Here is an 18,286-nt window from a genome sequence, read left to right on the forward strand (position 1 = left end):
TCCCAGGTCAACCTCAGCTGTGGAAGTAGCAGCCGTGCATCTGGGATGTGTGACCTAGGGGTGTGTCCGGAAAAGCCAGTCACCTCGGGTGTTTGGGCTTCTCCAGGGCATGTGACCATTTAGGCACCATTCGCCAGGCCAGGTTCCTCTGCAGTGGCCAGCATCCACTCTGCCCACCTGTCTGCCTCCCTCCCTGGCTCCACTGACTCTCACCTGCTGTGTGTATTCCAGTCAGAATCTGGGAAGCTCCGTGGGACGTGAAACTCCGCGGGATACGGGGTGGGTTATTTTTCTGGAGCTGTGAACTTGTTTAATTTGCCATCATCTGGATGTTTGGCTGCTGAGTCTTGCATCTTGATAAGAGCTTCCGGGTAAATACATCTTATCCAGGGTTGGTGCCTGAGGCCTGAGTCACCAGGGAGGAGCAGCGTCCTCCCTGGGATGGCATTCCAGAGGGCAAGAGTGGGCTTAAGAAGAGCAGCCCTCAGGGTCTTTGCATTCCTCTTATTTCTGTGGGCCGAGACCCCCGATCCCCACCCTGAGCCCTTCTGAACCTGCATGTGCCAGCCATGCCTGGCACCCTTGCCCGGGGTGGTGTCTACTCCCCTTTTGTCTCTTCATTTCTCTTTAGACTCCTCCTGTCGTTTGTTTATCCTTTCTCTCCCTCTGAAGAATGCAGTAACCTTTTTCTATTTCATTCTGGGGACATCTCTGAGCTTCCCTCACATTCTGTACCCCAGTCTGTGGAATCTGCATTTCGCTTTGATTCCAGCTGGGCCAGCACGGGTAGAAGGGACTTGATTTAAAGTCTCCTGCAAAACAGGACAACGTGGGAGCTTGGGAGGGAAGAGGCAGAATAAAACTCTAAAAGGAAGATAGTCCAGCGTCCTTAGGGGGGCTGTGATCCCAGCACTGGGAAATGAGGCAGGGGGATTGTGAGTTCCAGGCCAGCCTGGGCTACAGAGTGAGACTCTGCCTCCAAAACCAAAACAGAGAAAAGAAAAACAAAACAAAAAGACACAAAAGAAGAGGGCCTAACCCCCCTTGTGAAAGAGCCCTGGCCTCCTGTTAGTCCTGGTCACTGCCGTCTGTGGCACCCTTGGTGTAGGCGGTATCATGGGTGTCCATTTCCCACATGAGGAAGCTGAGGCAAGGGAAAACATCTGTTCCAGGATGTCAGAGTTGGCCAGAGGTGGAGCTGGGTGCTTTTGGTGCTGACATGGGGACTAACTCCTCAGGTCCCCTGGGGTTGTCCTGAAGCCCACACGCCCAGCATGAGGAAGGCACTCTGTAGCTCATAGTGTATACGACAGAAGACCCTGTGGTTCAGCTGGGCGGGTGAAGATGCTAACTCAAGGGTAGGCTTTGTCCAGCCCAGGCCCCCTGGTGCCCAGTGACAGAAACAAATGAGAGGCAGGGACAAAGGCCTGGAGAAGGCTGTGAGCCAAGGGACAAGGATCCTACACACTGTTGCAGGCCTCTCTGCAGGCTACCATTAGCATTGGACAGCATAGCCTAACCAGTCTCAGTGGTCCCTTTTGACAGCTCCTGAGGTACCCAGTTGGGCACACCTGAGTCGTGATCATACCAGTTGCTAGGGAGACAGAACAGTAGCCCCCTTCCACATCCTGGAGAGGGTCCATGCAGGGAAGGTAAAATGGGGATGCTGGACTAGACAAATGACCCTTTCCTGCAGGGGCCACTGGGAACCACAGGTTCCTGCAAGATTGTTGGTGACTTCACAGACTGGCCACAGCCCCTGCAACAACCCTCAGAGTGTCAGGGTTCCAAAGGACCTCCTTTCCACCTGATAGACACAGAAATGCCAAGTTTCCAGAGTCTCCTCTCTTGAAACAGCTGAGGACTGTGGTTCTAGGACCCAGTCCCTTCTGAATGGGTTCCCCTGAACTGAAGCTACCACTATGTGCCCAGGGAGGTGGCACCTGCTGGAAGGTGGGACTTGAACTCTCTGGACGTTTGTCACAAGTCACTTGCCTGGCAGGGAGGAGGCAGGGGCAAGGTTGAGGGAAAACAGGGACTCATCCTTTGTATGGCTAGGGTTTATGGTCACATGACGCTGGGACAGAAGGCCAACATGCTGTGCTGCAAGGGCAATAACTCCGTAATTAAGAGCCCTGGGTACTCTTGCAGAGAATCTGGGTTCAGTTCCCAGCACTCACATGACAGCTCACGAATATCTGTAATTCCAGTTTCAGGGGATCTGACACCCTCTTCTGGTCTCCCTGAACGCTGCACACATGTGGTGCACATACACACATGCAGACAAACACTCAGATACAGAAACTAAAAATAAATCTCTTAAAAAAAATTTCAAACTGACCCTTTGCTGGGTAGACCCTGTCTCCATCCAGCACCCAGAGCACCTCAGCACATGGCTGTATCCAGATAAAATGGGGTCCCTGAAAGACCCCAAGCCACACAATGGGTCTTTATGTGAAGAGGAGGCAGGACACAGGATTCAGGGAGAAAATACCATCTGTGACACAGGAGAGAGGGCTTGTAAGGTTCCAGTTCTGTAGCACCTCCATCTGACTTTTCTCAGGACAGGGAATGATGGACGTTTGTTATTGAAGACCCCTGTCTGTGACACTGGCCATAGCGGTTGAAGCTAATTCTCATGACCTCTGGGTAATATGAAGGCAGCTGTTGTATCACTGAGTCACCTGGGTCTGGCCAGCATTGTGTCCCTTAAGATTTGTGTCACACTAGCTGTCTCCAGGAGATGGGCTCAGGCTGAGGATCCTGCTCATGTCTCTTATGGCTAAGTGCTCCCCAGCAGTCCCTGGAGGTCCTCAGCAGTTCCTGATGCTCCAAAGCAGTCTCTGGGGGTCCCCAGAAGTTCCTGATGCTCCCCAGCAGTCCCTGAGGCTCCCCAGCAGTTTCTGATGCTCCCCAGCAGTCCCTGGGGGTTCCCAGCAGTTCCTGATGCTCCCCAGCAGTTCCTAGGTGTTCCCAGAAGTCGTTGTGGGTCTCCAGCAGTCCTCAGTACTTTCCAGCAGTCCCTGGGGGGTTCCTAGTAGTCCCTTGAAGTCCCCAGTGGTCCCCAGCAGTCCCTGATGCACCCCAGCAGTCTCTGGGGGACCCTAGTGGTGGTCCACAGCAGTCCTCAAGGGTTGCCAGCAGTCCACAGTGGTCCCCAGAGGTTTTCAGCAGTCCCCAGGTGTCCCTAGCAGTCCCCGGTGGTCCCCAGCAGTCCCCACTCTTTTCTTTTTCCCTGGACACAGGGGATGCATCTTTGGAGCAGGTGGGCACTGCTCAGCTGGCCAAGACTGTTACCATAACCCCAGGTCAAAGTTAAGGCCAGAAGACAATGTTAACAGAACCCATTGTGTCAAGGAACAGGTCAAAGACCGCCAGCATAGTGACCTTCTGAGTGTAGTTCTGAGGGCCCAGGGGTAACTGAGAGGATGTTTGTTTGTCAGTCCTGGAGCCATTCCAGCCTCCACCACCAAAGTCTCAAGAGGCAGCAAATTGCTTCCTCCAGCTACCAGCTGCCCCTCTAGACCAGGTTTCATAGTGGTGCACACAGGTCCTCCCACAGTCAACTCCTACCAACTGTGCCCAGCCCTGGCCTGAGCACCCAGCCTTCTACTGCTCCCCTGAGAAATGGCCATGAGCTGACAGGTCTACACAAGGACTTGGGGACCCCAGTGGACCCTTTAAGGTGGAAAGAGCCGTACAACCCAGCTGGGGCAACTGATTCCAGTGTGTTCCTACCCTTGCGTGGGTGGCGTTGAGGTTTGAGTGTAGGAGGAAACCTGGCCCATTCTCAGAGAGAGATCCGAGGTCATGTGTCTATCTCAGTCCCTGTTAGGGTGGCCTGGGGACACAGACTCCCTCTCGCCTTCTTAAGAACAAAGAAATCCTCACCCCCACATGGCTGTCTCCAGAGGCACCGTGGGTGGTGGGTCCATTCCAATCCCTGTGGAGACACCTGAGGAGCAGTCCCATCACCCCCTTCTTAGGTTCCCTTCTCCTCTGAGAAACTGACCCGCCCACTCTTGAGTTCCCTCCTGCTCTGGGAAGTTGACCTAGCCCTGGAAAGTAGGGCTTTGTGAAGAGTGGCCCCCAGAGCCCTGTCATTTGCAAGTGGTGACTGAGAGGGACTGGGAAGACATTCCAAAGGGACATACAAGGAGGTGACTGAGACCAGCTTTTGGGAGAGTAGGTTGAGTTGCTGGGCCTGTGTGTCCCTGAGGGCGGCCTGACCCCAGGAATCAACACGGTCCAAACCCACATTAAAGGAGGGCGAGGTGGCATTTGGGACAGACCGCTCCCTTCTACCAAGAACTCAGTGACTTTGAGCTTTGCCTTCTGTTCTTGGAAGGGGTATCTCAGGCCACCCCAGGGGCCATCTCCCAGAGGTCACTCCTTGGATCAGATGACTACAGGACTATTTCCATTGGCCGAGTGTGCCCTGAGGCCCCGTTGGGAACAGTAGATTCACAGATTGCTGCTCCTCCATTGTCTTATTTTAAACATTAGAACTCACTTTTCTGCCTAGAGACGTTTCCCACCAGCTCCCAACGAGCCTGAGATCATTTGGCTGGTGGGGTAGCCCTGGCTTGGCCCGTGGGGTAGCCCTGGCTTGGCCCTGTGGTCTTTGGGGACTCCATGTCCATGCCCCCAATCTGCCGTTGGAGTTTTGCCTGTGTTGCTGTACCGAGCCTTCTGTGAATGCTATTTGCTCTTTGTGAAGGCAGCCTGTTTCCTTTGATGGCATATTGAGCACAAATATTTGCCTCATTAATTAGAGTCCATTTAACTCCAAAACTCAAGTGGAGTGGGGAGTCTCCAAGGTTAAAAGTTAGTCAGCACTGGGACTGCCCTTCACCCTGGCCTCATCATGGGGAGTAAACAAGCCAGGTGTTAGTGGCAGGTCAGCATGCCCAGGTGTAGGTCATGAGTGCAGTGAAGGACAGGGCAGGGCAGTGCTTTGCCCTGTTGTTTCTAGAAACTTCTCACGACTCCTGGCAGCAATGTGTAGTCACTGGTGTGTGCTTCCCCGCGAACACCATGGAGAAATGGTGCAAGGTCATAGAGCACCACAGAAAGAGTTCTGAAACTGAGCAGAACTTTTCAGAATGGTTGGGCCTGGGATTGGATCCAGGGCCCCCACTTCCTTGCTGTGTGGGTCCTGGCATATTCTTCTTCTCCTCCACGTGTCATGTTCCAAGGCGGTACACGGGCACACTCATTTTGACATCACGTGGCTGGGACCGAGGGTAAAAATCATACGGGCGAGGGGTGGGGTTGAGACTGGTTGTGTTGTCTGGCCAGGCTTCTGAGCCCCAAGCACCACCTCGCTTTTTCTCTGTAGAGTCAGGGCTGTGCTGTGCTCAGTATGAAGGGCTAAAAAAGCTGGGCATGGTGGCACACACCTTTGATCCTAGCAACCAGGAGAAAGAGGCTTGCCGATCTTGGTCTACAAAGTGAGTTCAAGGACAGCCAGAGTTACACAGAGAAACCCTGTTTTGATAAACAAAATAAAACAAAACAAAAATCAGCCAGGCATGGTGGTACACACCTTTAATCCCAACATTAAGGTGGTAGAGGTAAGAGATTCTTTATGGGTTCAAGGCTAGCCTGGTCTACAAAGTGAGTTCCAGAACAGCTAGGGATACATAGAGAGACCTTGTCTTAGAAAAATAAAATCAGATTAAAGGTCCAGAAAGACTAGGAAAAAAATGTTTGCTGTGCTTAGATTAACCCTCAGGTTTCTTATGTCTGCAATCCCAGCCTGGGTGGGGGGGCGTGCAGAGACAGGAAAATCACTGGGGTGTATTAGCTCAAGTGAGTTCCAGGTTAAGAGAGAGAAATTGAAAACCTAAAGGAAAAAGTGCTTGAGGAAGATAATCAATGCCAACTTGTGGCCTCCACTCACATATAAGCCACACAGAGATAGAAGATAGGTAGGTAGACAGACAACAGATGGACAGACAGAGAGATGGAAGGGCAGATGGACCGATGGATGAATAGATAGATAGATAGATAGATAGATAGATAGATAGATAGATAGATAGATAGATAGATGATAGATAATACATAGATAGATAAACTTAGTGCAATCAAATCTTTGGCCACTTACCTTCCCTACTGGCTACCACTAGCCCCTGCCTAATCATCTAGCGTCCCTACTCTGCACCTACAGCTACCTTTGCCAGCACCTGGCACCTGGCAGCCCCACACCTCTCATGGCTTTCCAAGACGGTGGCTACTGTGAGCCCAGCCAGCCTCGCACAGAGACCAGTCTTCCCCTGACCCCCACATCCTGCTAGTCATGAAGGATGTGGGTATGGAGGATCACCTGACCCTCGCTTAAAGGTCCACAAACTCCCTCCCCCACCTCCTGGCCTTCTGGATGTCATTCTGCCTAAGCTGCATAAGACCTTGAGGTCTCTAGAAGTATGAAAGAGTATAGGTGGTGGAAGGGGCAGGGTCTCTATCTACAACCGTGGGGAAACCATGGTCTCTGCTGTGGTGAGACTTTCTGCTGTTGCAGCAGGCTTTCTAGGTAAGTGAGTTTCCCAAGCTGTACTTCAGGAACTCCAGCTATAGCTTGTTGGAGGGCTGTGAGGAAGGAAGTGGGGGTCCTCCCTCCTCCAGCCTGCAGTGAGCCCCAGGTGGGGCGTCTCTTTTTAGTTTTAAAAATTCATTCGTTTATCTTGTGGATGTGCATATAGGTATGCATGTAAGTGGTGTGGGTCCGTGTAGGTATGCATGTAAGTGGTGTGGGTCCATGTAGGGATGCATGTAAGTGGTGTGGGTCCGTGTAGGGATGCATGTAAGTGGTGTGGGTGAGTGGAGGTCAGAGAACAACTCTCCTGCTACCACATGGGTCTGGGATCAAATTCAGGTAATCAAGCTTGGCAGCAAGCATCTTTAGCCCCTAAGTCATCTCATTGGTTCTGTTTGCACTTTTTGGGGCAGGGTCTTATGTCGTAAGTTGACTCTGAAATTGGTCTCTAGCTGAGGATGACCTTGAACTCCTGATCCTCCTGCCTCTATCTCCCCAGTGCTGGAATTACAGCTATGCACCTTTATGTCATTGGCTGCCCCCCCCCCTCCACGCACCCTCCTCTGAGTGTCAGTCTTCCATCCGGAGGTGTCAGTGGTCTACCCACCTTATGTGCTCACAGAGTCAAGCTCTCCCCAAGATGATGAGAAATGAGTGCACTAATGGCAATGACCCTGAGTATGTTCTGAGAATGAGTGCCAGCAGGGCAGGAGGAATGAGGTGGCTTGATGTCCCTTGGGTTACCTAATGGTTCAGCAAAGGTTGCTGGGACAGTCTGGAGCAGCATGGAAAAGGTGGCGCTGTGGCCACCACTCCTTATTCCCTTTGAACCAGAGGATTCATCTTCATGTAACAAACAGCGCCTTTAATGGCCCAGACATCTCTTAAATAGTCCATTGGGAAGTTTATACTGAGAGCGAAACAGGTTTGAGTTAGCCTTTTGTCCCACTGAACAGGTCCAGACGGGGCACAAGCATAGGAAATGGTTCACTTCTCAAACTCAGAGTATCCATGAGCCCTGAGCTCTTGGATCCATATCTGGTTGCCCTTGGCAAGTTGTCAGAGTCTCGGGCCTCAGAACAATGTGCTTGACTCTCAGTTCTCAACTGGAGTCTCTAATGGCAGATGAGGACATTAGAGTCCAAACACAGCCTAAGGGGGCTCAGGGGGATCCGAGGGAACCCTTGTGAAGTGAGGGATTTAGTTCTTGTGGCCATCACCGAATATGGCCAGCTCTAGCCTCCAACATGCACCTGGGCTTGATCTTCTGGCTACATGTCACCTTAAGTGTGACTGTGGGTCCAGCCTTGCTAGAGGTCCTGATATGCCTCTCTGGAGGGCCGAGCCTGTCCCAGCTGGGTCCAGGGCATCACCAGCAAAGTCTATTTTAAGCTGGGCCAGATCACAGCCCGTGGGTCTGGCCCCAGCCTTACAGAGCGCTGCCTTCTCCCTCCCTCGCCACCTCACCAAAAAGGGAAACCATTTTCCATAATGACACGCTGGGCTGTCTGATTACTGTATTCCATAATGATGGCTGTGTGTTCCAATGACAGGCACGTCACCTCCCTGCTCAGTCCACTCACCCTGCTTGCTGTTGGTATAAATACCTCCCCCAACATACGCAGGCTGAGGAGGCCCTTGCTTTAGAGGGTCCCCACCCCAGGCTTCCTTGGGAGGTGGGGGACATTCCTCTTCGGGGCCACTTTATCTGTGGGGGCCACATGGGCAGCCCCGCCTTGCCTAGCCAGGCATGGCTTCCACATGACCTCATTGACTAGAAGAACAGTTGAGAGCGACCTTTTTTTAAAAAGGGCACTGCCTCAGGTGTTTGCTGTCACGTCTCTTTAACATCTGTGGTCTGGGGCGGCGATCAGGGCAGTTTTACATACATTGGACATAGCTCAGAGATTTACATGAACATGACTTAAATTGGAGGCAAGATAATGAAAAAGAAAGAAAAAACTGACTTTCGTCTGAATGAATCAACCTCTATTAATGACTTCTTAGCATATTTCTGATAATAATACGTTTAAAAAAATATGTATTTTAAACCTGGCTCAGTAGACAATAGCCAGCCCTGGCCCCCAAAGGCAAACAACGAGGGAGTAAAAATAGTCCCAGCAAGTGTTTACATTTTTGTCCCCCTGAGTCTTTTTGGTTTACAGTTCATCATTTCAAGGATAAGAATTCTAGAATTTTCTGTGTATTTATACAACGGCGCTATTGCTATGCACCACGTTAGTGATCAGACCCTTCCAAGAAAAACCAGTTTTATCTTGACTCCCACACACTGGTCAGATGGAACATGACTGACTGTGGAAGGAACCGCGACAGCCCCTGGCTCCAAGCAGCCTCCTCGGGCAGATATCAGGTGCTGGACACCCGACCCCATGGTGGGAGGGAGGCTTCTTAAGGCTCCTAGGGAGAGGAAAACCTCTCACCTAGCTCCAAAGGTCTCAGGTCAGACTCAGGCGAGCACCGAGTCAGAACAAGGGGGCTCGATCGGTTGGGGACATTTCTCTGTGGTTCATCCGCTACAGTTTTTTCCAGCCAGAGCAGTGTACACGGGGACCAAGCCCCTAGCTGGGAATCCCTTCTCTGTGAGTGCAGTGAGGGCCACATGGTGTGTCTGGGACCCGTCTGTATCAGGGGCCAGCCAAAGCACCCGTGGAGAGTTAACTTGGCATCTGTGTTGTCAGCGCCAGTCTAACTCGGGGGCCCCGGGGGCTACAAGAAGGGTAAACTGACTTTTCGAAAGTTGAGACTGGCCACCCATCCACCTGCTCCCCACCTCCCAACACTCAGTCAGCAGATTAACGTTTTGTTTAAGGTTCTTCTGCTCCACAATTTATGATGGTTATTTAGAAATGTCACACAGGAGGCACCTCCGCTGAGCTGTGGGGCGCTCAGAGTGCCCATCCCACAGCCGCCTCCCAGAGAGCAGGGTCTCTGGCTCGCTGCCCGGAGCCTGCGCAGCGGCAGCAGCAAAGGCAGCAGCAGCAGCAGCAGCAACAGGGCCCTGGACCAGCAGCTGAGGGCCCTTGGCTAAATGCTCTTTGCTTCGGTTAATGAGAATCCCCACACGTTTTCTTCCATCCTGGGCTGTTCTCAACTATCCAGAGTCTTAAATTCCTCACAGGTGGGGGTTTACCTTAAAAGGCACCCTATAACTCTCTGAATTTTGTCCTGAGGGTGTTTGCTCACATCTGTATAATTGTTGAGAACAGGAGGATTGCGGCCAGATTGAGGCCAGCCACAGCAGCATAGCAAGACCCTCCCCGGACCCCTCTCTCTCCACATATAAGATAGAAATAAAGTAGCGAGTGTGACGAGCATCCCTTTGATCCCAGCACGGGGAAGACAGATGCAGGTGGACCTCTGTGAGCGCCAGGGCAGCAGGGGCTGCAAAGTGAGACCCTGTCTAAAAATAAAATAAAACAAACCCCCGGGTTCTGCCGTTAGCCTACTCATCTCATTCCACAAATTGGCAGAGTGGTCGCCCAGGGTCCTGCGGGTTAGGGGCGGGCCTGGGCCACCCCGCGAGCCTCCCCCTGTTCAAGGCTGCGCCGCGCTGCCGCTGCTGTGGGGCCAGGCTGGAGTTGGGGGCACCTCCCATGCAGTGGGGGGCGGGAGCGGGGCGGGGCGAGGGCGCGGCTGCAGGTGACCCCGTGACCCCCGGGGCGGGGAGCCTGGGGACCCCAGGACCAAAGAGACGGGGGCGGAGCAGCGCGGTGCAGGCGGCTAGGCTCAGCGCTCCTCCCGCCTCTGCCGGTCCCTCTGCTGGACCCAGGGCGTCCGGAGCGAACACATCATGCAGGGCACGCAGGATAGCGATATCGGCCTGGAGGGCTTGTCCCGCGGGGGCGCAGCTGCGGACCGTGAGTGCCAGCGGGGACCGGAAACAATCGCGCACGAGGCACAGGGCGCAGGATCCCCCAACTCAGGTGGTAGGACCTTCTCTGAGCTGCCCTGCTGAAGGAGAGGGAAGGGATTTTGGGTGGAGGTTGCAGGGGACACTGATGGACAGACAGACAGATGTGGCCAGTTGCCGCGCGGGGCTGGTAGTGGTGCCTCGTGTCCCTGGAGGGACCTTGTTTGTCCCCTAAGAAGGACCTTGCCTGTCCCCGGGAGAGACCCTTCTTGTCCCTTGGAGGGACCTAGGCCACCGGGTTGCTCACTCCCTCGGGAGTATCCCCAGTCTGCTGCATCTACCGCTCCTGGCAGATGTGAGTCTTCGGATGTTTTTACAGGCACTATTAATACTCTTAATATTTCCGCGCTGTTGTGGAGATTTATTTGGGAAGTAAAGTAACTCCAATGACTCGAAGTCATAACGGAAACTGCTCACAGAGCAGGGAGACAGATGAGGGTTTGGGAAGCCAGACGGGGAAGGGAAGTCCTGGCCAATAAGTCACTATCTTGGATATTTTTATATGAATAATTCTCAAATAAATGACCCAGGAGACGTGTCCTGCGTGTTCGCCTCCCAGTTCGGAGGTTATTAAATAAACCCGGAGTGTGGTGGCAAGAGGGGTTGCACTTGATAGCCCAGTTGAGCTTGCTGGGGATGAGCCCTGGTCAGGGTGTTGTCCTGCCATCAAGCTACTTTGCCGCCTTCCTCTCCCGGTCTTCACTTAAACTCCCGGGAAGCAACTTATTCCGGTGTGCTGTTTAAAATGGTCCAATTTGGCATCTTTAGCCTCAAATTAAAGGGGTGGGGCCACCAATACCAGGTGAAGAGCCAGGGCTCCTGCCAAGGCTGGTACTAGATGGCCAGACCCCTCTGTCCCTGCTCCAGCTCATATTTCTATCCTTTTGGCAGCTAGTCCGAAACACCAGCTCTGGGCTGGTTCTGGGTGAGCGGCTGACTGGGTTCTGGGCTCTGGAAGGAGCGTTATGGGTGTCAATCCGCTGACAGCTAGATGCGGTGGGGTGTGGCCATCCCCCACTACGCAGACTGGGAAACTGAGGCCTCACAGAAGGCATGGTGGCACCATCTGGGTGCAGCTGTTGTGAGGTTCCCTTACTCCATCTTAGGTGGAGTCTGAAGCCATGAAGCTAAGAGCTGATGAGAGAGCCTTGTCCTGGCCCGTGCCATGCCCGCCAATCACCATGGCAGGGAGGCCTGGGCTCTAGTTTTTACCTGGACTTAGGCCAGGTGGGTCTCAGGTGTGGGCATCCAGGTTTTCCTCTGTGGCAGCTTGGATGGGGCAGATCCTGGGTGGGCATAGGTGCAGGATGGTTACCACGCCTCCACTTCTGGTCCATCCCCCTGCAATACAACTTTTATTCTGGCTATGTGCTGAGCAGGCTCTTGTCCCTCTGCCACCATGGGCATCACCAGAGCTAGGAATAAATTCTTAGGACTGGCAGACCAGCCTTAATGTCTGGGTTCACATGGGTGCCATGGCCCCACTCCAAGGCACGCAGAAGTGCTGGACATATATGAGAGTGGGAACAGTGTGGAATAGAATCAGAGATTAGAGGTGGTAGCATTGTGACACAGACCATGAGGAAACCTGGAACTGCAGGACAGATTGAAGCCTAGAGATCAAGGCTGCTCTCTCCCAGTTTCAGCCTCTGAGAGGATAACTTGTGCAGTGCTGTTGTGGAGGACAAGGTGAGCGGAAATGGAGACTCCTGAGTCAACTGATCTCTGAACCCCCGCTTTGTTGCTGTACCCACCCTGTACCTTCTCCTTAAAGTATTGTGAGGGTGGGCTTGAGCCTGCTTGAGCCTGTCACCCGTCTCTTGTCTGTAGCTCTGTTTCCAGTGTGAGTGAAGACTGTCATTCTGGTAATTTCACTGCCATCCCTCTGAGGGAGGTGAGGGTAAATGCATGCCATGTGGGGAGAATGTGATTACAGCTGCAGCTGGGTCTCTTGGGTTTGAGGATCTGACAGAGATAGTGCAGGAAGAGAGTGAGGAGAGATGGAGCCGGGTGGGGGTACAGGCTGGGGGTGGGAATCCAGAGTCTCCAATGGTGATGGTGGTGGTGGTAATAATGATGGTGACAGTGGTGATGGTGGTGGTGTTGATGGTGATGATGGTGGTGGTGGTGATGGTGGTGATGGTGGTGGTGTTGATGGTGATGATGGTGGTGGTGGTGTTAGTGATGGTGGTGGTGGTGATGGTGGTGTTGTTGATGATAGTGATGTTGATGACAGTGATGATGTTGGTGGTGGTGATAGTGATGATGGTGGTGGTGGTGATGGTGGTGATGGTGGTGATGATGATGGTTATGGTGGTGGTGATGGTGATGGTGATGGGCAGGACAGTGGGTGGGTGCATGCAGGGGACTGGGACGCCATGGGTGTGTGTGTGCGTGGTGAGTGGCTCTAGATTCAGTGCTGGGCAGCTGCAGAGCAAGGATTATAAGGCTTGAGCTTGAATGGGGCAGAGGTAGAGAGAGGTGGATCCTTTGATTTAGTTTGTTTTTATCAAATCGAGATAGAATATATAAGATTTTCATAACAGTCACATGTTCACTCACTGACATCAAACCTTCCATGTCAAATAAATGCCACCTGTCTGCCGTCACTTCAGTACTCTGTCCATCAGACATAGACCGTGCTTTCTTCTCAGGCCCAGGCAACTGATTTCCCCACCCACTCTGTGAACCTGTCAATGACACTGGTGACTGCCATCATGTGTCGTTGTCTGTATAATGTGTTCTCAAGGTTGCTCCATCTCACAGCAAGCCTCCCTGCTTCTTGTAGATGGCAGAGTAATACTCCGTCGTACCAAATATTTTACGTATCCACTCACACATCAGTATACACTTGGTGTCTTTTCACCTCTGAGCCGTTTGCAGTAATGCCGTAACGCCAGAGGACTCCACTGGAGAGCCGGCCCTCAGTTCTTTTGTGTAACTACCTAGGTGAAATTGCTGGATCAGATAGTTTCTCCATCTTTAACATTAACAATTATTATTATTGGGCTGAGAGATGGCTCAGTGGTTAAAAGCAAGTACTGCTTTTGCAGAGGACCCAACTTCAGTTCTCAGCACCCACATCAGACCCCTTCCGACCACTTGTAACTCCAGCTCCAGAGGACCCAGTGCTGCTGACTGCCGAGGGCACCTACACTTGTGTGCACAGATCCCACACAGACATACAGACAAAGAGCTAAACATAATGAGCTGAATCTTTTAAAACATTACTATTATTATTGTGAAGAGCATGTATAATACGTGTGTGTGTGTGTGTTTGCGCGTGCGCGCGCGTGTGCCACAACACATGTGAAAGACAGAGGATAGTTTTCTTTCTACCTTGAAGTGTGGGTTCTGGGCCTTGATCTCAGGCTGCCAGCCTTGTGTGACAAGGGCCTTTACTGAGCCATCTTGCTGGCCCTCATTTGTTTTCTACAGCCACAAGAATTCTGACATCCCTAACAACATTTGCCATTTATATAATTTTGTTTGTTTATGTGTTTGTTTGTTTTGAGACAGGGTCTCACTGTGTAGTCTTGACTGTCCAGAACTTACAAGGGAGACCAGGCTGGCCTCAAACTCACAGAGACAAGTTTGTCTCTGCCTCCTGAGAGATTAAAGGGCGGTGCCACCATGACTGGCTTGTATTTTTTTTTTTTTTTTTTGAGATGGAGACTCATGCACCTCAGGTTAGCCTTAAACTCTTTATATAGCCAAAGATGACCTTAGACTCCTGATCCTTCTGCCTCCACCTCCTAAGTGCCAGGACTACAGGCGTGTGCCACCTCTTCTGGCTTATCTTTAGTTTATTCTTTTATAGTACAGTCATCTGGACAGATGTGGTGTGATCTGTCACTGTGGCCTCGGGTCTGGCTGCCCTGAGTGTCATCATGTTATCTGTCACCCATCAGTCTTCTATGGTAGAAATTCCCCCAAAAGACAATGGGAGCAGGTCTACTTCTAAGCGTTTTGTCTTCTTGTTGAGCTGTAGATTTTCTAGAGCCTGGATATCAACTCTTATCAATTGTGTGGTTTGCAAATATTTATAGGTTATCTCTTCCCTTCCCCACGGCACCCTGTGATACATAGAAATCTATTTTCCTGGTGTCCAGTCGAGGCCTCTCCCTCTCGGCCAGGGTCTTTGGTGTCAGCTCTAAGAACCTACTGCCGATCACAAGGTCATGAAGACTCGGCCCCATCCTAAGAGTTTTGTGGGTTTTGTTATATTTAGATCATTGATCCAGCTTGAGTTAATGTTTATATATGGGGTATGGAAAGGGTTTGGTGTCATCTTTCCCATGTCATCAAGTCATCGAGGCACTGTCTGTCAGAGGGGCCACCCTTCAAGGGTTTGTCTTTGAGCATATTGTTACTGATAGTTAACTGTCACCAGAGCTGACACTCAGACACTGCTGGGTGTGTGGTGTTTATTAGTCTGGTGTCTAGGTGCTCTGTGGACACCTCCTGGGAGGCCAGAGACATAGGCCTGCTTGATAGTAGCCTATACCCTGTCCTCTGCAGCTGTGACTAAAGCTAGCTATAGACAGCACCCCTGAGAACCCCATCACCCTAATTGTCAGGTGACCACCAGTTGTGGGCAGATGTCCTGTGGGTGTGACCACATGGTAGGTTTCTTCATTGTAATGTAGCGAAGTTGAGAAAACTATCTTCCAGCTGTGCAGATGGACACAAAATTCCATTATCATCATACAGACATGGTGGGGGATGGGGTAGCTGCCTTCTCAGGAGTAGGATGTGAGATAGCAGCCATGTCAGGAGCAGGGTCTGGGGTGGCACCGTTCTGCTCTCCATGTTTATACTATGATCTACATGGTGCCAAGTCTGAGTCTGCCCTGTAAACCCGTGCCTCTCATCCCCAGCTGCTGCATGGGGACTAGCTAAAGTCAACTTCTATCCCCTTTAGGTCAAATTGGCCCTCTGTTATTTCTTTTTACAACATTGGCCTCTCTGGCTAGATTTGAACCACTCAGTGGCTGGACCTGTATCTCACTCATTACTCATTTTTCTGTTGTAGCACAGAGCCTGTTCATGGCAGGGCTCAATGAAAGTCAGATGTGTGTGTGTGTGTGTGTGTGTGTGTGTGTGTGTGTGTGTATGAACAGGTGAATGAATAGTCTAGCTGGATCAAAGCTTTCTGGCTCACTGACTGGCTGTATGGCTGTATGGATGATGGATGGTTGGATAGTGCGTAGGTAAGTGAGTGGATAGATGGATAGTAGGTACATGGATAAAGGATGGACCAATAGTAAGTGAATAGATGAATGATGGGTGGATAGGTGGATAGGCAGTGGGTAAATGGATGATGAAAGGGTGGATAGTGAGTGGATGGGTGGATGATGGAGAGTGGAGGATGGATGATGGAGAGTGGAGGATGGAGAGTGGAGGGATGGATGATGGAGAGTGGAGGATGGATGATGGAGAGTGGAGGATGGATGATGGAGAGTGGAGGGATGGATGGATGGATGAATGATAGTGAGTGAATGGATGGATGGATGGATAGATGGAGATGACACATGGATGGGAAGTATGAGTGGCTGAATGAACAATAGATAGATGGGTGAGTGGATGATGGATGAAGGAATGAATGGATGGATGAATGGATGATTGATAGATGGGCAGATGGAGGGGTAGGTGGGGGCTGACAGATTGGCTGGTGATTTTGTCTCACTTTTTCAGCCTTGCAAGCCCTTTCTCATGTTCGATCCCTTCAGCATTCACTTGTCAAGTTCTTAATCTTAGAGCCTATTTGACAGACCTGGGAATTGAGGCACAAAGAGAGCAAGGAATGTACTCCAATTCTCTCAACTAAGTTGTCTACAGACCTCTGGGGAGGCCCTGCCTAGTCTAATACATAGAGGCTTAGATGCAGAGAGGGGAGGCCTGGGCCCCAGACTTGGGGTCTCCAGCTTTTGGGGAGAAGAGAGTTTTCTGTGATTATCTGGCGGCTGCAGGGAGCCACACCCAGAAGACGGGGTTTGCCATGGCCTCTCATCTCTTCCTGAGTCCAGCTCCCAGCATTGTTCACCACTCCGCCTCCATCCAGGCCTTGGCCTTTGGTGCCAGGCACACGTGAGAGTCCTCATGCTGTGTAATGAATCGCTAAATGCCTTTCTAGCCTTCAGAGATCCATTTGACGGTGCTCATGTGACTATTAGGCAGACAAATTACTAGTTTTGTGTGCTTGTCAGTGGGTGGGCTGGGGTGGGTATATGTGCCCACAAGCTGGCTTACCAGAGTTGCCCTTTTTTCTGAATCCGCTCCTGGGGACATTCTCTCCCTCTGAGCCTTTCCCCATGGTTCCACTGGGCTCAGGGGTTCCCAGGAACAGCCCAAGCCACAGAGTCCCCACACACCAGGACCCCACCCCAGCGGGCCAGCAGCTGTGTCCCTATCTGCAGCACACACTGCTAGGCCCTGGGCGTGGCGTACAAACACGGCCTCCGCACCTGACTTTAATCCCTTCCCTTTTCTCACCCAGGAACAGATTCTGCACACACAGCCCCCTGTGGTTCCTAGTGACTTTTAAACTTGTTCAGTACAGAAGTCTCTGAAGGAAATGGAGCTATTTATCCACTGTTGGCATGGCCATCAGAGAAGAGGTGACACAGGTCATCGTTATCACACTGCTTCCTGGGTGATGAAGAAGTAGGGGCGGGGGCAGGTACAGGACAGGGCAGGCTGTGTGGCTCCTCCTTTGCAGACTTGATGCAGTAACTCTAGCCTGAGCCCAGAGCAGCGCTTGCCCTCAGCCCAGAGTGATCTTCAGGCTCTTACTGAGGCAGCTCAGGAAGAGGTGGGTGGCTGGGATCTCCCTCCATGGTTCACGGTTTGCTCCCCCACTTTCAGCCAGGTTCCCTCCCACACACCCTTCAGCTCTGTCTGCTACATGCTAGCGTCCATGCCAGCTATCGCTTGACCCCATCTGCCTTATTCTGTCACCGCTGAAGTGACAGGAGGGAAGATGTCAGATAAAAGCAAGATGGCTCCACCCCTAGCCTTTTCATGGGTCCCTGGACTTCCTCTAGCGTGTTGTGCAAGTGGACACTCCTGTCTCCCTTCGCTTCCCTCTCCCAGTACCTACCCTCTACATTCAGTCAGGACTGCCCCTCATCATTTCCTGCCCCTCACTGGGTCCCCACACATCAGCCTCCAGCCGGGAGCTCCTCGTCCTGCTCTGCGGTCCATCCCCTCTCAAGTCCTCTCAGATAGAGAGTGGCCCCGTCCTCAGCACCATTCTCTTCTCCCACAAGCATGGACATAGCTGCCCTATGCTATTCTTGTAAGCATTGGACCCTCATGGCTGCCCCCTGCATGAACAAGTTCCAAAAGACAGGCTGGGCCTGACCTTGCATCCACATAGCCAAACTGGTGTGGGATTTGTTTGTGACTTACGCCTTCGCCTTCAAGCCACTACCTAAACCCCTTCACTATGGGAATGTAGGTGGGGACTCTACCACTAAGCCACACACTTATCCCCTCATTGGGGGATTCTAGGCAGGAACTCGATCACTGAGACACACCCCATCCCCTCTAGAAAGTCTTAGGTCAGAACCATCAACTTAGAAGCTTTGTTTCCCCAACAGCACTCTGTGCTGCCGACAGTTCATTGGGGGACAAATTAAACAATATCCAACTAGGAATAAAATCAATTTCAGACTCTCCCTGGACCGAAGCTTCACAGTGCTTTGAACTATTCAGCTGAAGGCTAGCTTGACCCTTGACCTCAGGAGCTATCCCATGTATCCGTGGAGGCTTCCCAACTCCCATTTCATAAGGGGAAATGTTTGAACATGTCA

At 51.8% G+C, this 18,286-nt stretch overlaps 1 protein-coding gene across 2 annotated transcripts in view; it reads left to right on the forward strand.

The window, feature by feature from the left end:
* The first annotated feature begins 10,392 nt into the window (after nucleotides 1–10,392).
* Nucleotides 10,393–18,286, forward strand: part of Ano1 (anoctamin 1) — a 150,992-nt gene continuing 143,098 nt past the window's right edge. Inside the window, exon 1 of one of the 2 annotated variants that reach the window (XM_057778419.1) lies at nucleotides 10,393–10,482. The gene's annotated coding sequence lies outside the window, so the exon portion shown is untranslated. The remainder of the gene's footprint in view (nucleotides 10,483–18,286) is intronic. The other variant, XM_057778420.1, reaches the window with a different exon arrangement.

Source organism: Chionomys nivalis, chromosome 8 (genome assembly GCF_950005125.1).
Source record: "Chionomys nivalis chromosome 8, mChiNiv1.1, whole genome shotgun sequence".
In the NCBI taxonomy this organism is placed as follows: Eukaryota; Metazoa; Chordata; class Mammalia; order Rodentia; family Cricetidae; genus Chionomys; species Chionomys nivalis.